The sequence below is a fragment of the Rattus norvegicus genome, chromosome 5 (genome assembly GCF_021556685.1).
Source record: "Rattus norvegicus strain SHRSP/BbbUtx chromosome 5, alternate assembly SHRSP_T2T, whole genome shotgun sequence".
Taxonomy (NCBI): domain Eukaryota; kingdom Metazoa; phylum Chordata; class Mammalia; order Rodentia; family Muridae; genus Rattus; species Rattus norvegicus.
The window spans coordinates 111,487,474-111,502,700 of NC_141538.1; the positions used below are offsets into that span (position 1 = coordinate 111,487,474).

General features: G+C 38.5%; 1 non-coding gene across 1 annotated transcript; it reads right to left on the bottom strand.

Moving 5' to 3' along the window:
• Positions 1–1,437: 1,437 nt before the first annotated feature.
• On the bottom strand, positions 1,438–1,569 carry LOC120103318 (small nucleolar RNA SNORA17). Its single transcript, XR_015621604.1, has one exon. It is a non-coding gene; the product is annotated as a small nucleolar RNA SNORA17 (small nucleolar RNA).
• Positions 1,570–15,227: the final 13,658 nt, after the last annotated feature.

A 15,227-nucleotide genomic window follows, 5' to 3' on the forward strand; every position in this document is an offset into this window, starting at 1 on the left:
GGCCAACTCTCCCAAGTGTTGCAGCTAGTGAGGGACATGGCCAGTTCTCCCACTCTCATGACCCCAGGGCCAATATTCCATCCTGCCATAGATGACAAGGGAAGAGGGAGGGGCAGAAGGTGTCTCTCCCTCATCTGTACCTCCACCTAGCAGACATTAGGCAGGGGCAGCTCTCCCACACTCATACCCACACAGGACACATTTAGGGCCAGCCCTACAGTGCTGCCCAGGTGAGGTGCGGGGCCTGCTTTCATGAGTGTAGCAGCAGATGGGGAGCAATTCTCCTGCTCTGATGACCTTAGAGCCAGGTATCTTGGCCACTGTTGGTGGAAAGGGCTGAAGTGGGGGTGGGGGGCAGTGGTCATCTCTCCTTTGACCTTGTCACCACAAGGCAAACAAGTGGAAGAGCCAGGTCTCCCATGCTCACGCCTCAGCTAGGGTCAGATCTACTGTACTTCCCTGGCAAGGTCCAGGGCCCCCTGCAGCTGGTGAGAGGCAGGGCCAGTTTCTCCTGTGCTCATGACCCCAGAGCAGGTATCTCACCTGCCAAAAGTGGTGAGGATTGAGCAGGAATGTGGGTATCTCTTTCTCAACAATGCCACTGCACAGGAGACAAGTGGTTAGACCAGGTCTCCCACAAGCTCATGTCATCAGGGGCAGACTCACCTACAACTCCTGCATTGTGGGCTCACTCTCCTGAGTCCTGCAGCTGTCTAGGGGTGGGATCAACTCTCCTGCTCTCATGGTCCCAGGGCCAGGTCTCCCATGACACCAGGTGGAGCTGGTTCTGCACAGCCTTCAAACATCAACATGTCCCAAACCAGGGACCACACCCTGGCTTTCGTGGTAACAGACTCCAACTGCTGCTACAGGACTTCAGACTCAGATGTGGCTTTTCGATGGCAGCACAGGCCAGGACTCCATTATGGTCTCAGGTGGCATCACCAGCTACTCATATCAAGCTGTTCCTCACTACTCTCAAGCCTCTCTAGTTCTGCCTCTTTTCACTTTGCCCATGTCCTTCTATTTCCCTTTCCCTCTCTTCCATTTCCCCAGCACTTACTTGCTCCTCTTAATGGTACCAGGGGATTCTGAGTGTCTGGGGTCATCTCAGGAGTGGTCTGCCTCACCCCCAACCTCCTACCCCTCACCCCTACCCCCAGGTCTTTGTGGTACCAGAATGGTGTTTATTTCAGGCTAACTCCCTGTCCAGTGCCCATGGAACTGGTCTAGTAGTCATCTGGGACTCACTTTTGTGAGGGTCATTTCTGTGCTTTGGGCTCATTCCCACCAGGCCCCTTAATCCTGGGCAGGATTCTTCTAGTCTCCAGCTTTCTCCCAGTTCTGGCAGTGGTCAGGGATGGTATTGTTAGGGCTGAGCAGTTGGTGCCTGCCAAGCCGGGCTGGTACTCACCTCAGGCACACTTTTTTTCTGGGAATTTTAGGCTACTAATCATTCAGATGTTCAGAGGACAGAACATTAAGTACAGACATAGCCTCCCTCCTGTCTGCCACCTATGGATGCATATGTGACACAACAGCAGTACCTGCAATACATTTAAGAAAATGTTCAATGGTATTTGTTTATTTATTTCATTTTTGGTGTTTGTTTGTTTGTTTGTTTGTTTGTTGAGACAGGATTTCTGAAACAGCCCTGGCTGTCCTGGAGTAGTTAAATTGTTGTATTCAATGCATTAGAAGGAATTCTATATGTGTAGCAAACTGAGAGTATGAGAGAAATAAGTTGGAAAGTTTTAATAGCATGCATTGGATATAACTACTTTATTGACAAAGTATTAAAGTAGAGATGAGCTGAAGAAAGACCTTGTTGGTTTGCAAACTGGAATAAAAAGGAAATAGAAAGTCCACAAATTACAGGGCTCATTACTGTTACCACAAATGACTACTCATATCTCCACAACAAAATCCATAATTGAGAAATGTAGTTAAACAGAGCTGATTAAAATTTAGCCGTGCAGCTAATATTAAACTAAGAAGATGCCAAGTACCTCTAGTGCTAAGCACTCTGAACAGATTGAAGATGGTTCCTATTGTTTCCATAGGAAAAAACTACAAGCTTGTTCGATGAAAATTTAGTCTCGTTTGGAAACATTTATGAGTCTCTCTGTTCTGAATGATATGGTTTAGGGAGAGCATTAAAATGTGGAAGCTTTGGAGGATAATCCACTTTCTCATTTTGGCAAGTTTCTAGGCACATGTTCAGTCTTGACTGTTAAGTTTCTACTACGTATTTTGACTCATGGTCCCTTTCCAAAGCCAGATACAGGTGTCTAATTTTTCTTCTATTGCTTCACTCTGACACCGATTCTCCTTCTAGTTCCTGTTTCTGCTTTGAAGGACCCTTGTAATTACATTAGGGTCCACCTGCATCACTCAGGATGCGCTATTGGAAGATCAGCGGACTAGCAAGCATAATTCCATCTGCAAAGCTATAACTCTTCTTGATCACAGATTATAGCATATTCCTAGCTCTCTAGATTAGGATGTGAGCTTATTAAGGAACATTATTTTGCCTGCCACATGTGCAGTAATAGCTAAAATAAAGTCCTCTAACTAAACTAAAGCATTAAGGAACAGACACACAGAGGTACCTGATAAGCCTAGAATATCAACAGTGAGATCCCGAGAGGAAATGAAAGGGAAAAAATACCACAGAGATACAGAAGTGAGGAAGCAACAAAGACACTTCACAAATAAGAGTAGTATATCAAAAAAAGCGTCAAAAATTTGTATATGAAACTTACCAAAATAAAAGACAGGAATTTGAGAGGTTGTGACAGATTAGCAGTGAAAACAATACCAAGCATCAACTATCACTGGAAAGTCTACAGACTGAGAACCCTGCCCACCCCTCCAAAGGTGCATTCTTTGACATTCACTTCAAGTGGAGTCAGAGAGAATTGTACAAGACTCCCCAGCCCCAAAATCATGGGTGCCTTGAATTCAGGAGCCTTCCTTATAAAAGATTCATCTCAGAAGAGAAGTCTATAATTACATTTTTCCTGTATGACTTTAAAGTTGGTAAAGCCCAGCCCAATGACTGCAGTATTCTTTCAGTCTATACACATTTAAAAAAAAAGCCTTCATGAGATTTTCCAAGCTTGATTTTCACTGACATAAGTGGATGAGAATGGAGTCGCAGTTTTCGGTGGGTCATCAGGAACTGTTTCTGTAGCTACCACAAAGGTTTGTGGGTTTTTTTGGGGTTGTTGTTGTTGTTGTTGTTGTTGTTGTTGTTGTTGTTGTTGTTGTTTTTATAACTTTGGCTATAGGGTAGACAAATCCAGCAGTGTGTGTGATACAGTGCTTGGGTCTCCTTTGGAAAGGTGAAGACAGGGTAGTGTTTTACCTGAAGTGAAACAGAGAAGAACAAATGACTGCTAACCACAGGGACAGAGTGTCACAGTCATTAGTACTACTCACTAATAACCAGATCTTATTTCCTACCCATGGAGAAGACATTACTTTTTAGTATGTTTTCATTTGGGAGGGGCAAGGAAAAAGTTATGATCCTTGGACCATCATTTCCAGGTCAGAACGCTTAAGTCCTAATAGGGCAAGTGCTCCTTAATTACTTAATTCTAATTCTTACTTAAGTCCTCTATTCTTAATTAGCACCAATAGTACAAGATGTGGGATCACTGCTGAAGTGATCTTAGATGTATGCCTGAAACTTCCCAAAATACTTCCAGACCTTCCTTCTCAACCAACATTATACAAATTATATAAGGAATAATCACCTTTGCTATGACTAGGGAATTATTGATTTCTGCAGAGTAAGGGAACAATGTAATCATTTTATTTTTCACTTTTTAAAACCTTCATCCTGGGATTTATTTAAAGAGTCTCCTAAATTTTAATAAGAATTTATGCATACACCTTTTGTTTGTGAAACATACCTCCCCAGATATATTTATCACAGAAGGCCTGTTGCCCTCTCACATTTATGTTTCAATAAATCTCAAGTATAAATGCAGAAATTCTATATGAAAAACAAGTCCATTTTACATAGGATAATGTGTGATACCCTTCATTGAATCAATCAAAGATTTAGTGTATGTAATGATTATTGACACAACCCAATTTTTACACATAAAATTTCTAAGTGTAGAGGTAGTCAACTAAGAACTTCTTAAAGCTGGTAGGACTGCTGCCTGGACTCATACCCCATCAGCAGCTGCAGAATTGAGTCGCAAGGGTCATCATTTAAATTATGTTATATAAAAAATAAAAATCTAAAATTCATCATAATCAGAGATACAAAATCTACTAAATTACAAGACATAGCAAGGAATAGAAATAGAGGTGAGTACAAATTATGGAAATTAGATCATTAGATAATATTGTACAATTAGATAATTGTACAATAGCACCAACAAGTAGAAGTCAAGCAAAGACTCTGAACAGAATGAGAAGGTGCATGATTCTTGTTATAGCAGAGCTAGACATCCAAACTGTCCTATCACTGGGTAGGAGGTACCGGATCCAGTTAAGTACAAGAGCTGGCCAAGCTAAATATGTAGATTTCACATATGAAGTAGACATGCTTGGGAGGTTCATCGGAGTAACTACACTGTCCTTTAGTATGACAGAGATGTTGTATAATGCTTCTTTTACATTCTTAATTATGATTTCACTGTAAAAGAGTAGATTCTAGAAATAGAATTTGATTCCAGAGACCACTGAAAAGAAAGATAATGGTTTATCATAAAGTTACAGGACTGAAGGAGAGGAGAAGAGGAAGAGTACGAGGAGGATGAAGAAGAGCAGTGGAAAAGGAAGTCAGAAGATACAAAAAAAAGAAATGTCAACAATCCAATAAAATAAATGAAAAACTTGATTATTTCTGGGAAGTGTATATACCAAAATATGGATGCTGCTCAGACAACTAGGGCAAATGCCGCAGAGAAGAGCTGGAGCCACCAGAAATGTGGCAGAACACACAGACTGAATGGAGGACAAGGGTGTGACAGATGACCTGGGAATAGACCCATGGGCCATCATGCTGGAATATCCAGACCAGAGAAGAATCTGCACAGGACATTTCCCAGGATCTAGTGTGCTTCCGGCTCCCATTTTTCCACAGGAGACTCTGGACACTCTTGAGTAGTCAGGCGCTGCTTCTCCTATATATAAAAAGTACTCTGTCTGACAGCCAACAACCAAAAACGCTCCACAGAAAATATTTATCATTTTTAAAGATGCTACATCAACTTCTTGAGAAAGCAAAGGCAGGGTGAACTTTAAAAAAAAAAAAGCAGCTCATCTTGTGTTTTCTTTCAGGTAAGGATATGGAATACTGCCTTGCTTTCTATCATCTGTTTACCTGGCTGCTGAAGAGTATATCTGTCTTAGGAACATACCTGAACGCTTACTCCAAAGCTGGCGTAAAACATTTCATTCCAAATCGATATCATCCGAACTCGAAATTCATTTGAGTTCATAAACTGAAAAGATGCAAACACAAACTTGGCATACCTTGAAGATTTTCCATGGTGATGAAAGTGTACACTGACTGCCTAACCCAAAGCAGCCTGTCAAAATGTCAACAATGTTGCTTTTAGCAGTTCCCCAGCCGCAGAGGTCATTTGAAGTATTTTCCTTTTAATGTTTCTTTCTATTTAACAGGATACTTTCAGGTTGAAACATCCTAAAGGAATGAAGACATATTCGTGGGGACATGAAACCTATCCTAAGCCTCTCTGATGATTAAAGAACACAATCTCAAAACAGCAGCCACAGTGTGTCAGGACTGTGTTGCTTCTCAGTTGTCTCGTACCATGTTTTCACTTGATTTGGTCTGTGGTGTGAGAACAACACTGTAATCAATACAAGAGTCGTGCTTGTTGTCTGGGAACTTAGCTCTCAAAGCCTTGGCTCATCTAGAACATAGGCACAGTCATATCAGATCTTCCCACCTCCCTAAGGGCTCTCACTACAACCCAAAAAACTGAAATGCTTCCAACAGAGAGCACAACAGGAATTTAATGCATGAATTATTATGGGTGTTACCACGGTTTCTCTTTTTATAATATGTGACCAGAGGTCAAATGGAGATGGTTTCCCTAAAAGTTCAGTAATGACACTTATATCCTTTTGATAACTCTCAAATATTAATTTGAGCTTAATGTTTGCTCAACAGGAAGGAAATCATGTCTGGTAATGGAAATATTGCCAACTACTTTTGACTAGTAAGATTGTGGAACTTAAAGGAGAACATACTATTGCCAATTTACTAGTTCAGTACAATTCTAACTACATTCCAAATACTTATGCCCATAGATAAGTTTTGCTCTCATCTCTCATTAAAGACATTTCTCTTGGTAGCAGAGACCATTACAGAAAGACACAACTAAACAAATGCAGAGAACTGATTCTATGGTGTACAGCTCTACTTGATACACAACCACCATGTATAGGGTTCAGGGAGGACCAAACACATGGGAATGGAAATATTTTAAAAGCCAGAGGACCAGGATGTCTGTTGAGAAATGACAGGGATACTAACTCGCCATGCCTCAACAATACTACTTGTTATATAAAGCCTGATCAACAGTAAGGTCAATAGACATGCTAATGTGGAATGGAAAAATCTCATGGGCCCCATCCCTGGAAAATGAACTATGGCTGATGAACAACTGCTGAGAAGAGAGAATTAGTTTTCCCCAGGGAAGTGCACACTAATAGTTTATCCAATAGCAAGTGGTAAACCATGAAATAATATACATATGAGCAACAATCAACTGACCCAACAGGTTGTATGTATGTGAGTAACAAAGTAATTACGAGAAAGGAGGCCATGAGTTTAAGAGAGACAGGATTTATGGAAGGGCTTGGAGAGAGGAGAATAAGAGGGAATCAATGTAATTATATTTTCATTTTTTAATTGCAAAGAGTAACAAAAATTTAAGACCTTTTAAATAATCAAGCAAGTTTCTTTATGTTAACATAGCCAATGATGTAAGCTCCAAGGGAAGCTATGAGTTTAGAAAACTAAGTCCTTTAAGTATTAAGAAACTCAATTATTTCATACCCTTGGAGATCAGAACAACAAGGACAGACAAGAAATTCTGTAACAATCCGAGACATGTAAGAAACACTGATCTGATCATTTCTTAGTGCTTTTTAAGATTTCTATATTGTACCTCATCTTTGAATGTCATTATAACACAGGGATTCAGGAGGCTGAAATGGAACTAAGAGTCTAGTTTTTTAAAATGTAGACTAAAAAACATTGTATAGTGTAGAACAGTATTAGTATAGTTAGAATAGCACAGCACAGTATTAGTATAGTATAGTATAGTATAGTATAGTATGTGTATAGTACATGTATAGTATATGTAGTATAGAACAGTAGAGTACAGAACATTAGTATATTATAGATCCCTAAAATCAGATGACAGATACACAGTTCAAATTTTGAATGGCAAAGTTCTAGACCAAGCTCCAAGACAGTTTGTACTAGGTCTCTGGAGATAAACTTAAAGACTAAAAACACACGAGTTCTTTTCAGAAACTGGAGCACAATTTCGGTCTGCACTTATGTAACACAGTAATGCTAAGAGCTGAAGTGGCACTTCCTACTACAGCATAAAAATTAGACACTCTGGAGGAGAATGAAGAACTGGCGTTCTGAGGTCCACAGTAGTGAATATCAGGGCAGATAACAAATAGAAGCCACTTCAGTTGGAAGAGAAATAGACTGCTACCCTGAGGCTGATGCAGACAAATATCTTGACCAATCTAAGGAAATGAGACCTCCCAGTGACAGCGTCTGGCCTTTATAAAGAGCTGCCCTGATGTTCCATTGCACTGGTGAAGGGCACTGAGTCAAAACAATTCTGGATGTCATCATGAGCTTTGTTGACTCAAGGTGATGTCATTTTAGAAAATGTGAGTTCCACAATCATCTACAGTTTATTTTTATTACAATCACCACTAGTATTATAGTCATTTTAAAGTGATAATATTTCTGAGATGAATATTGCAATATAGCATACACAAGTTTACTGACTCTCAAATGTATTCTCTTGATATTTTACTTGGATAAAGGCAAAAACTAAAATGGGTCATAATTTTTATTATATAATAGTCATGCATAAATAAGTAAAGCAGCTTAATTTTCCATAATTTTTACAAATGTCTAGCATGTAGAACTCCCATAGGAATTAGTCTAACAAGAGAGTTTAACATTTGCATATCAAGAGACATTTAATCTGGGAGAGATGAGAAGACAAATAGGAAGAGGAAAGAATTCACAAGGAATTCACATGGCTAATGAAACCAAAATGGTAAGTGTGGAAAGTTAGGGTGGGTACTTCCCAGAACTTCTTCCAAATATTACCCTTCAAAATGAGATAGTCCATTCTGTAGAAGCATGTTACCTTCTCCACCCACTTGTAAATATCCAAGTAGATTTCTATCATGCTGTGTCAACAATCCAATTTGCTATACCACTGACAATAGAAGACAGTGAATTATACCCTCTGTATAGTTTTTATAAATTATAAAATGCCATATATACTTAAATATTTATACATAATATACATATGTAAATATAAATCCATTAAAGCCCAAGAACATATGTCACTAATGAGTGTGCTATGCAAACTAAACACTGCAGTTACAGACATGGAAAATAAAAGATATGTTGGCCCTCATGAAGATTACAATACAATTGGAAAGAGAATAAACAAGACATGCTATATAACAAATAAGATTCCAAGCAGCTCAGCTATTAGCCAAGGAGAGCAGCTTTTGGTGGGGTGGTCAAAGGAGTCCTCTGTGAAGACACAGTAGTAAGAGGAGTCCTGATAGAGAAGGAGAAATCAGTGAGATTTCCTAGAAGACAGAAGGTATTTGTAAAGCCTGAGGCAGAAAAAAGATTGACATGTTCAAAACATCAAAGAGAAGCCAAACTTTCTAGAGCTCTGGAATAGGATAAGCCAGACATGTCACAGTCACAGACTGAAGGGCTTGTTGATTTGTTCTCAACTCTCAACGCTCTCACTGAGTCCGACAAACTCTATAACCAAGACAAGCCCTCATGCAGTTTATGCTTCAGTGAAAACCTATACCTCAGGATATGTTTTGTAAGTTGGAGCAGAAAGACTGGAAGTCACTGGAGCACAGGGAGGAGGCAGCGTATTTTCCCAGAATGTTTCCTATAATAAAATTATCCTTCAAATACACAATTATCTTGTGGCGGAAAGCAAGTATATTGTGTCAAAGTAAATACACTATATTTTGTAGAATTAATTGACCTTTTGAAATCATTCAAAAGGCTGAAATGTGTCCTTATTTCCAACATCTGTGCTCCGACTGTCAGTGTGTATGAAGAGTTTTCTCCAAGGGCAAATTGTAAGGACTGGTTCTTAAATTTTTCTCAGCTTAAGAACAAGAACGTCAGCCATGATTGCTGAACCTCTCTAATATTGTATGGCTATTCCATTCATTGGGTGTATCATATTTAATGTGCTTCTAGGACAATGGATTATGAACTACTAGCATGCAAAAATATATATTTTTTTAGATTTCAAGTGATGAAAAGCAATACTTTGGGCTGTGGTGATGACTCAGGCAGTAACGGGCCTGAGTTTGGATCCCTACATACCCAAATAAAAGTCAGGCAATGTGGCACGCATCTGTCACCCTAGCACTGAAGGAGAAGGCTAGAAAAGGGTAGTTTCCTGGAGCTCACTGGCCAATCTAGCTGAGTTGATGAGGCTCAGGTTTAATGAGGGACCTTATCTCATAAAACAAGGGAGACAGTTACTAAGAATGATACCTAACATCAACCTCTGGAATAAACATACATAAAAACACATATACACTAATAAGTACAAATACATATATGTTGATACATAACATACACATACACAAAAATGTTTTTGAATGAATAATGTACAGGTATTTATTCGTGTTCTTCTTAAAGATATTAAACTCTGTCCAGAATAATATTGAATCAAAATGTGTGATTACTGTGAAAGATTTTACTACTAACTTATCAAGTCAGGGAGTCAGATCTTGGCTCTCTTCTGTGATCTTTTCATCATTCACCATTCCCTTGGGCTTCTGTAGCAATGAAGGCTACACGGTGAAACTTCCTGGGCCTGTAAATCATGTTATACACCCGTCTTTCCATGGACAAGAAGTTTATTCATTCCTGCCGACATAATTAAATCAAGCCTCTTCAATATCACTTGGCATACAGATTATACACGCCCTGTTACAAACCACATTTACACCACAAGAAAAATATCTTGATCTCTTCCCTTTTGACAAGGTATTTTTATTGTTAATGATTTTATTCTTATAGTGGAACATTTTTTAAAGAACCTAAATGTGGATGACTTTTATATCCCTTTAAACTTGTTTCCAAGTAATTCATAGATGTAAGAATGTGGGACTCTTCTTGTAATATTAAGAAGCAAGCAGGACCATTCCATTTGAACAGCAGCTGCTCTGAGTAGGGCCAACAATATTTTTCAGCCGTCTATTTTTATTAAGTAATGAAGCTGTTTGATCATACAATTATATCTTAATGAATACCTGTAGCAGCAGGCAGTGCTCAGCAAGTTAGGTTTGCAAGCTAGTAGAAACTCGTTTACTAAAAAGGAAGACGTGCATGCAAAATGGAGAACACTAAATGTCTAAATGTCCACTGTTTGCTTTTATTTTTTTTTTTTGAACATCGAACAAAGTAAGTGACTTGGTAGATAAGCTGGCATTTTATCATGGCTTGCTTATACTCTTCAATAATTTATGACTCAGCGCCCCAAGATTTTTTTTTGGAAGGCAATCTGAATTGACTCCAAATAGAGTTTGGATACACCAGAGATGGGGTGGAAGGACATATTTTTAGATAAAATTACTGAGTAGTTGTGGAACACTATTCCTGGGGCAACATGAATAAATGTCTACTTATGCCACACTGGGAATTGATACTAGATCAAAGTAAGGATACCACCAAAGTTGGTGAACCATTTACTTGTACTTACAGAAACATCTTTAAAAAGCAGAAATGACTCATAGACAACTGTGTCAGCAAGTCCATTCTAGCATAGGACAACATCTTATGCAACCTTGAAAGCTGGAGTGCGCCACACAACTCCACACATTGTAGAGTGTCCTTTCCAGATAACTCACACAGTTTGAGACTATACCAGGCTGCTTAACTGGTCTCTCTTTCTTCCAAGAAGCTTCTAAGCAGCTCTGCTGGCTTGAGAGCATCTTTCAGTAGACCTTACTAGTTACATATGTTTGTAGAGGAAGTGAATCTTCTCAGTTTCAGGGACTTCCTGATGCTATATTGTAATGTTCACTACCTGAGTTTAAGGAGCTTTCCTGCAGGATGAAATAGCTCATCTCTCCTTAGAACATCCTGTCATGTTGATGAGCTTTTCTCCCAGATGAAGGATTTTATTCTTAGAGAAAACTACTACAAAACAGCAGCATGCTAGACCCTATTTATTATTGAGGTGAACAAATGGTAGAATCCAGTATAATTATTAAGGTACAAAAGGATGAGAGAAATAGTAATTTTGTAAGTAATGTATTCAAATGCATAGTTAAATAAATAATACTTTTCAGGTTAACAAAAGTATGCATAATAGAATACATGGAATTAATGGAAGTATAGGACACCACATGTACTGGAATAAAAATATAAAACAACAAATTGTACAAGATAGCAATGAAAGTTGAGTACCAAAAGTAAAGACAAGCCGTTCATATAAAGGAAAGAACTTGAATTACAAATAACAATATAATTATCAGTAACAATAGCTCCTGACTCACACATTTTTATGATGGTCTTCTTTCAGGACTTGTTAATGCATTCCATGTCTTGAGGGGGTTTTGGTAGTTTGACCATACATATATTTCAATCCTCAAGTTAATTTTTCAAATCTTTGTTTCTAGTTATCATATATGAATGTAATTCAAATTGGCACTTTTGTACCAAATTGTAGCTAGCTGCTTGTGAATTGATTTTTTTTCTTTTAGATTAAATCTCCTTAATATAAGCCTAGCAACCACTTAATAGGAATTGATTGATGTATGAATAGGTGACTTAAAATTTTTAAATATTTTTATTCTTATCTAAGGCTAAAATAAACATGCTAGGACTATTACCTTTTCTGTAACATGAGTAGACAGCATTGGGGTACAGTAGATAGATTTGCTTCTCTAGTACTGTATCAAGATTTGCTTGTGTGTTTTAGGTTCACAGGTGGAAGAGTAACTCCCCAGCCCAGACAATCCTGTAAAACTGCCTACATTTAAAGTCTCCTTCCTAGTTTTTGATCAGGCTCACTGTGATCTCCTATGCCTTGATTACCATAACCCTCTACAACAGTAGTTCTCAGTCTGTGGGTCACAACCTGCATATCAGATATTTACATTACGATTCATAACAGTAACAAAATTACAGTTATGAAGTAACAACAAAATAATTTTATGACTGGGGGGGTCACCACAAGATAAGGAACTGTATTAAAGGGTAAGAGAATTAAGAAGTTTGAGAACCGTTGTTGCAAAGAAATGGCCAGATTTAATATCATAGCTCTACTCACCCACATTCATCTGTTTACAGGGACTAAACTCTAGCTGATTTGATCCTTCCTTTCAGAAGTATTGAATTCTGAATCCATAACATTTAAGTATCTTATACCCACATTACTAGTTACTATCTCTCTTTCAGAGGACACATACCCACCATGATGTAACTGCAACTTAATGGCTGGACAACACTCACATATTATTCTTCTTGTTGTTTTTCTTTTCTTTGTTGACTACATTATTCATTTTATATCCCAATTGTAGCTTCCCTTCCCTCCCTTCCTCCCAGTCACCTCATTCACCACATCCAAACCCAGTACATGTAGCCACAAGACTAGGCCCATCCTTTTCCTCTGAGGCTAGACAAGGCAGCCCAGTTAGGGGAAAGGGATCTAAAGACAGGCAACACAGTCTGAAGCAGCCCCTGTTCCCACTGTAGAAGCTCCACATGAGGGTCAGCCACAATTGGTACATATGTACAGAGGGCCTAAGTCTGTCCCATTCATGCTCTCTGATTGGCAGGTCAGTCTTTGTGAGCTCCCATGAAATACAAGTTAGCTGTCTCTGTAGTTTTTTGTGGGGTCCTTGACTCCCTGGTTCCCTCAATCCTTCTTTCACAGTATTCACCAAACTCCACTCAATATTTTGCTCTGGGTCTCGGTGTCAGCTTCCAAGTTGCTGTATGAAACCCCTCCGATGACATTTATACTAGGCTTCTGTCTGCGAGTATAGCAGAATATCACCAATAGTGTCAGAGATGGGCTTCCTCTTCTGACATGGGTCTGATAAAAGAAGGGAAGAGCAGGTCAGACAAGGAATAAGAAAAAGAGCCAAGCCAATTAATAGAGGGAAAAACAAAGAGGAAAAAGTCATTAGCTGTTCAGAAGATGTAGGTATCCAGCTCTTCAGGAGCTCATATTTAAAACACAATGCATGTAGTGTAGGGCTAGAGAATCTGTGTTGGCAAGGTTCCAAGCTCAAGGATCTGAGAACAGACTACACAGAAAAGCCATATATAATATATTGACCTTACTAGTCTTATACACAGATCAGCAAAAATGGTACAGTGGACTTCAGAGAAGAGGCACTTGACGAGATAGACAGTGGCTCCTAGGTTCAGACTCCAAATTACTAATGTGCTAGCTTACCTTTTATCTCTAGGTAGAGTTGATAAAAGTTCTAGATAGGAAAAGAAATAGACACTTAGGGAAGAAGTTATTAAGTACTTATCTATTTCCTGAATGTGAGTTAGAGGGTTGAAGAAACAAAAGATAAGAGTGTGTGGCCTTGAAAAATTGGGAAAATTCTCCATGTTCCTAGGATCCAGGGACTTGTTATTGGTTTCCAAGGAAGTAAAAAAGAATGGATAACTACTTAGCATATGTAATTCAAGAAATGTGGAGATCAAAGTTGTCTCATTTTAGCTTACTGGTCTTGTTTAACATCAAAAGAAGGACATGTTTACTTTACCAAAGGGAGATGATAAGAAAATCAGAGAGACCGGTAAGAGGTGAGCAACAAGAACTGATTTCCATCCTCCCCCTATCTTTGCTTGGTCTTTGGGAGGTGGAATAAGCACCCTTGGAAGCAAGTTCTGTAGATGAACAAAGGCACCACCCTTAATATTATGGTTGCAAATTTCACTGATAACCACTTCTATCACTTCTGCTGAATGAAGTTCATACTTGTCAACTGCATACATGAGTAAGCAAAAAAGTGAGATATTTTTGTATATTCAAGTCTGTATTCTGTACTCTAGGACATCTTATCTAAATTAATTCTTCTGGCAATCATTTTATGAGGAATTCTCACCTTCATTTATTAAATAAGGAAACTAAAGCTTAAGCGAGTAGGTTTTCCTAAATTGTTGTTTATTTATTTTGTTCAGAATCACAGGAACTACAGTTGAGAATTAAGTCCAGATAGTTTGATTTTTCAGTGTATTTTCTTTTCCTGTACAGTAGAGTTGTTTTTATTCTCTCCAAGTATCAATTAAAATATAAATTTGGTGGCAAGATATATCTAAGATGTTTGATAGCATAACAAGGATTAACAATCACCTCAATAATCATTATGTTACCTCCTTCATGGGATAGCAATGGACAAATATATGAGTTCAGGGAAATTGGAGAAGTTGGAGAATCTGAAAACCACTGCTTGCTAATAAAATCAGTATATCTCTCTACCACCACACCAACATGCAAATATTCTGCTTAAATATGGTTGTGATGCCATGGTGAGAACAGGGCATGTTGTCACCATCAGCAATAAGTGTAGAAAATTGCAGAGATGCCCCATCCTGACCCTGTGAAGGAAAAGGGGGTCTATGGGTTTGAGGCATCAAGAACTATTCGGATGAGTGCATATAAATTGCAAGTGATCCTGGAGAACACATGTAATGGTCTCTCTAACATATTCAAATTAATAGGACAGAAATAATATAATGCATTTTATTCCAATAAATATATGACTTTATTTTTTTCAAGTCATGCTTCCTAGTTCTAAACACAGACCACCCACAGGTAGTCGACCCTAGGTGATGAATATTATGAATAACAAGAAATTTTTCTTGGAAATTGAATTATTAAGAGAAAGACACTGATTCCTGTTTAAATAACAATGAGCATAGGGTTGATGTGGTCAAT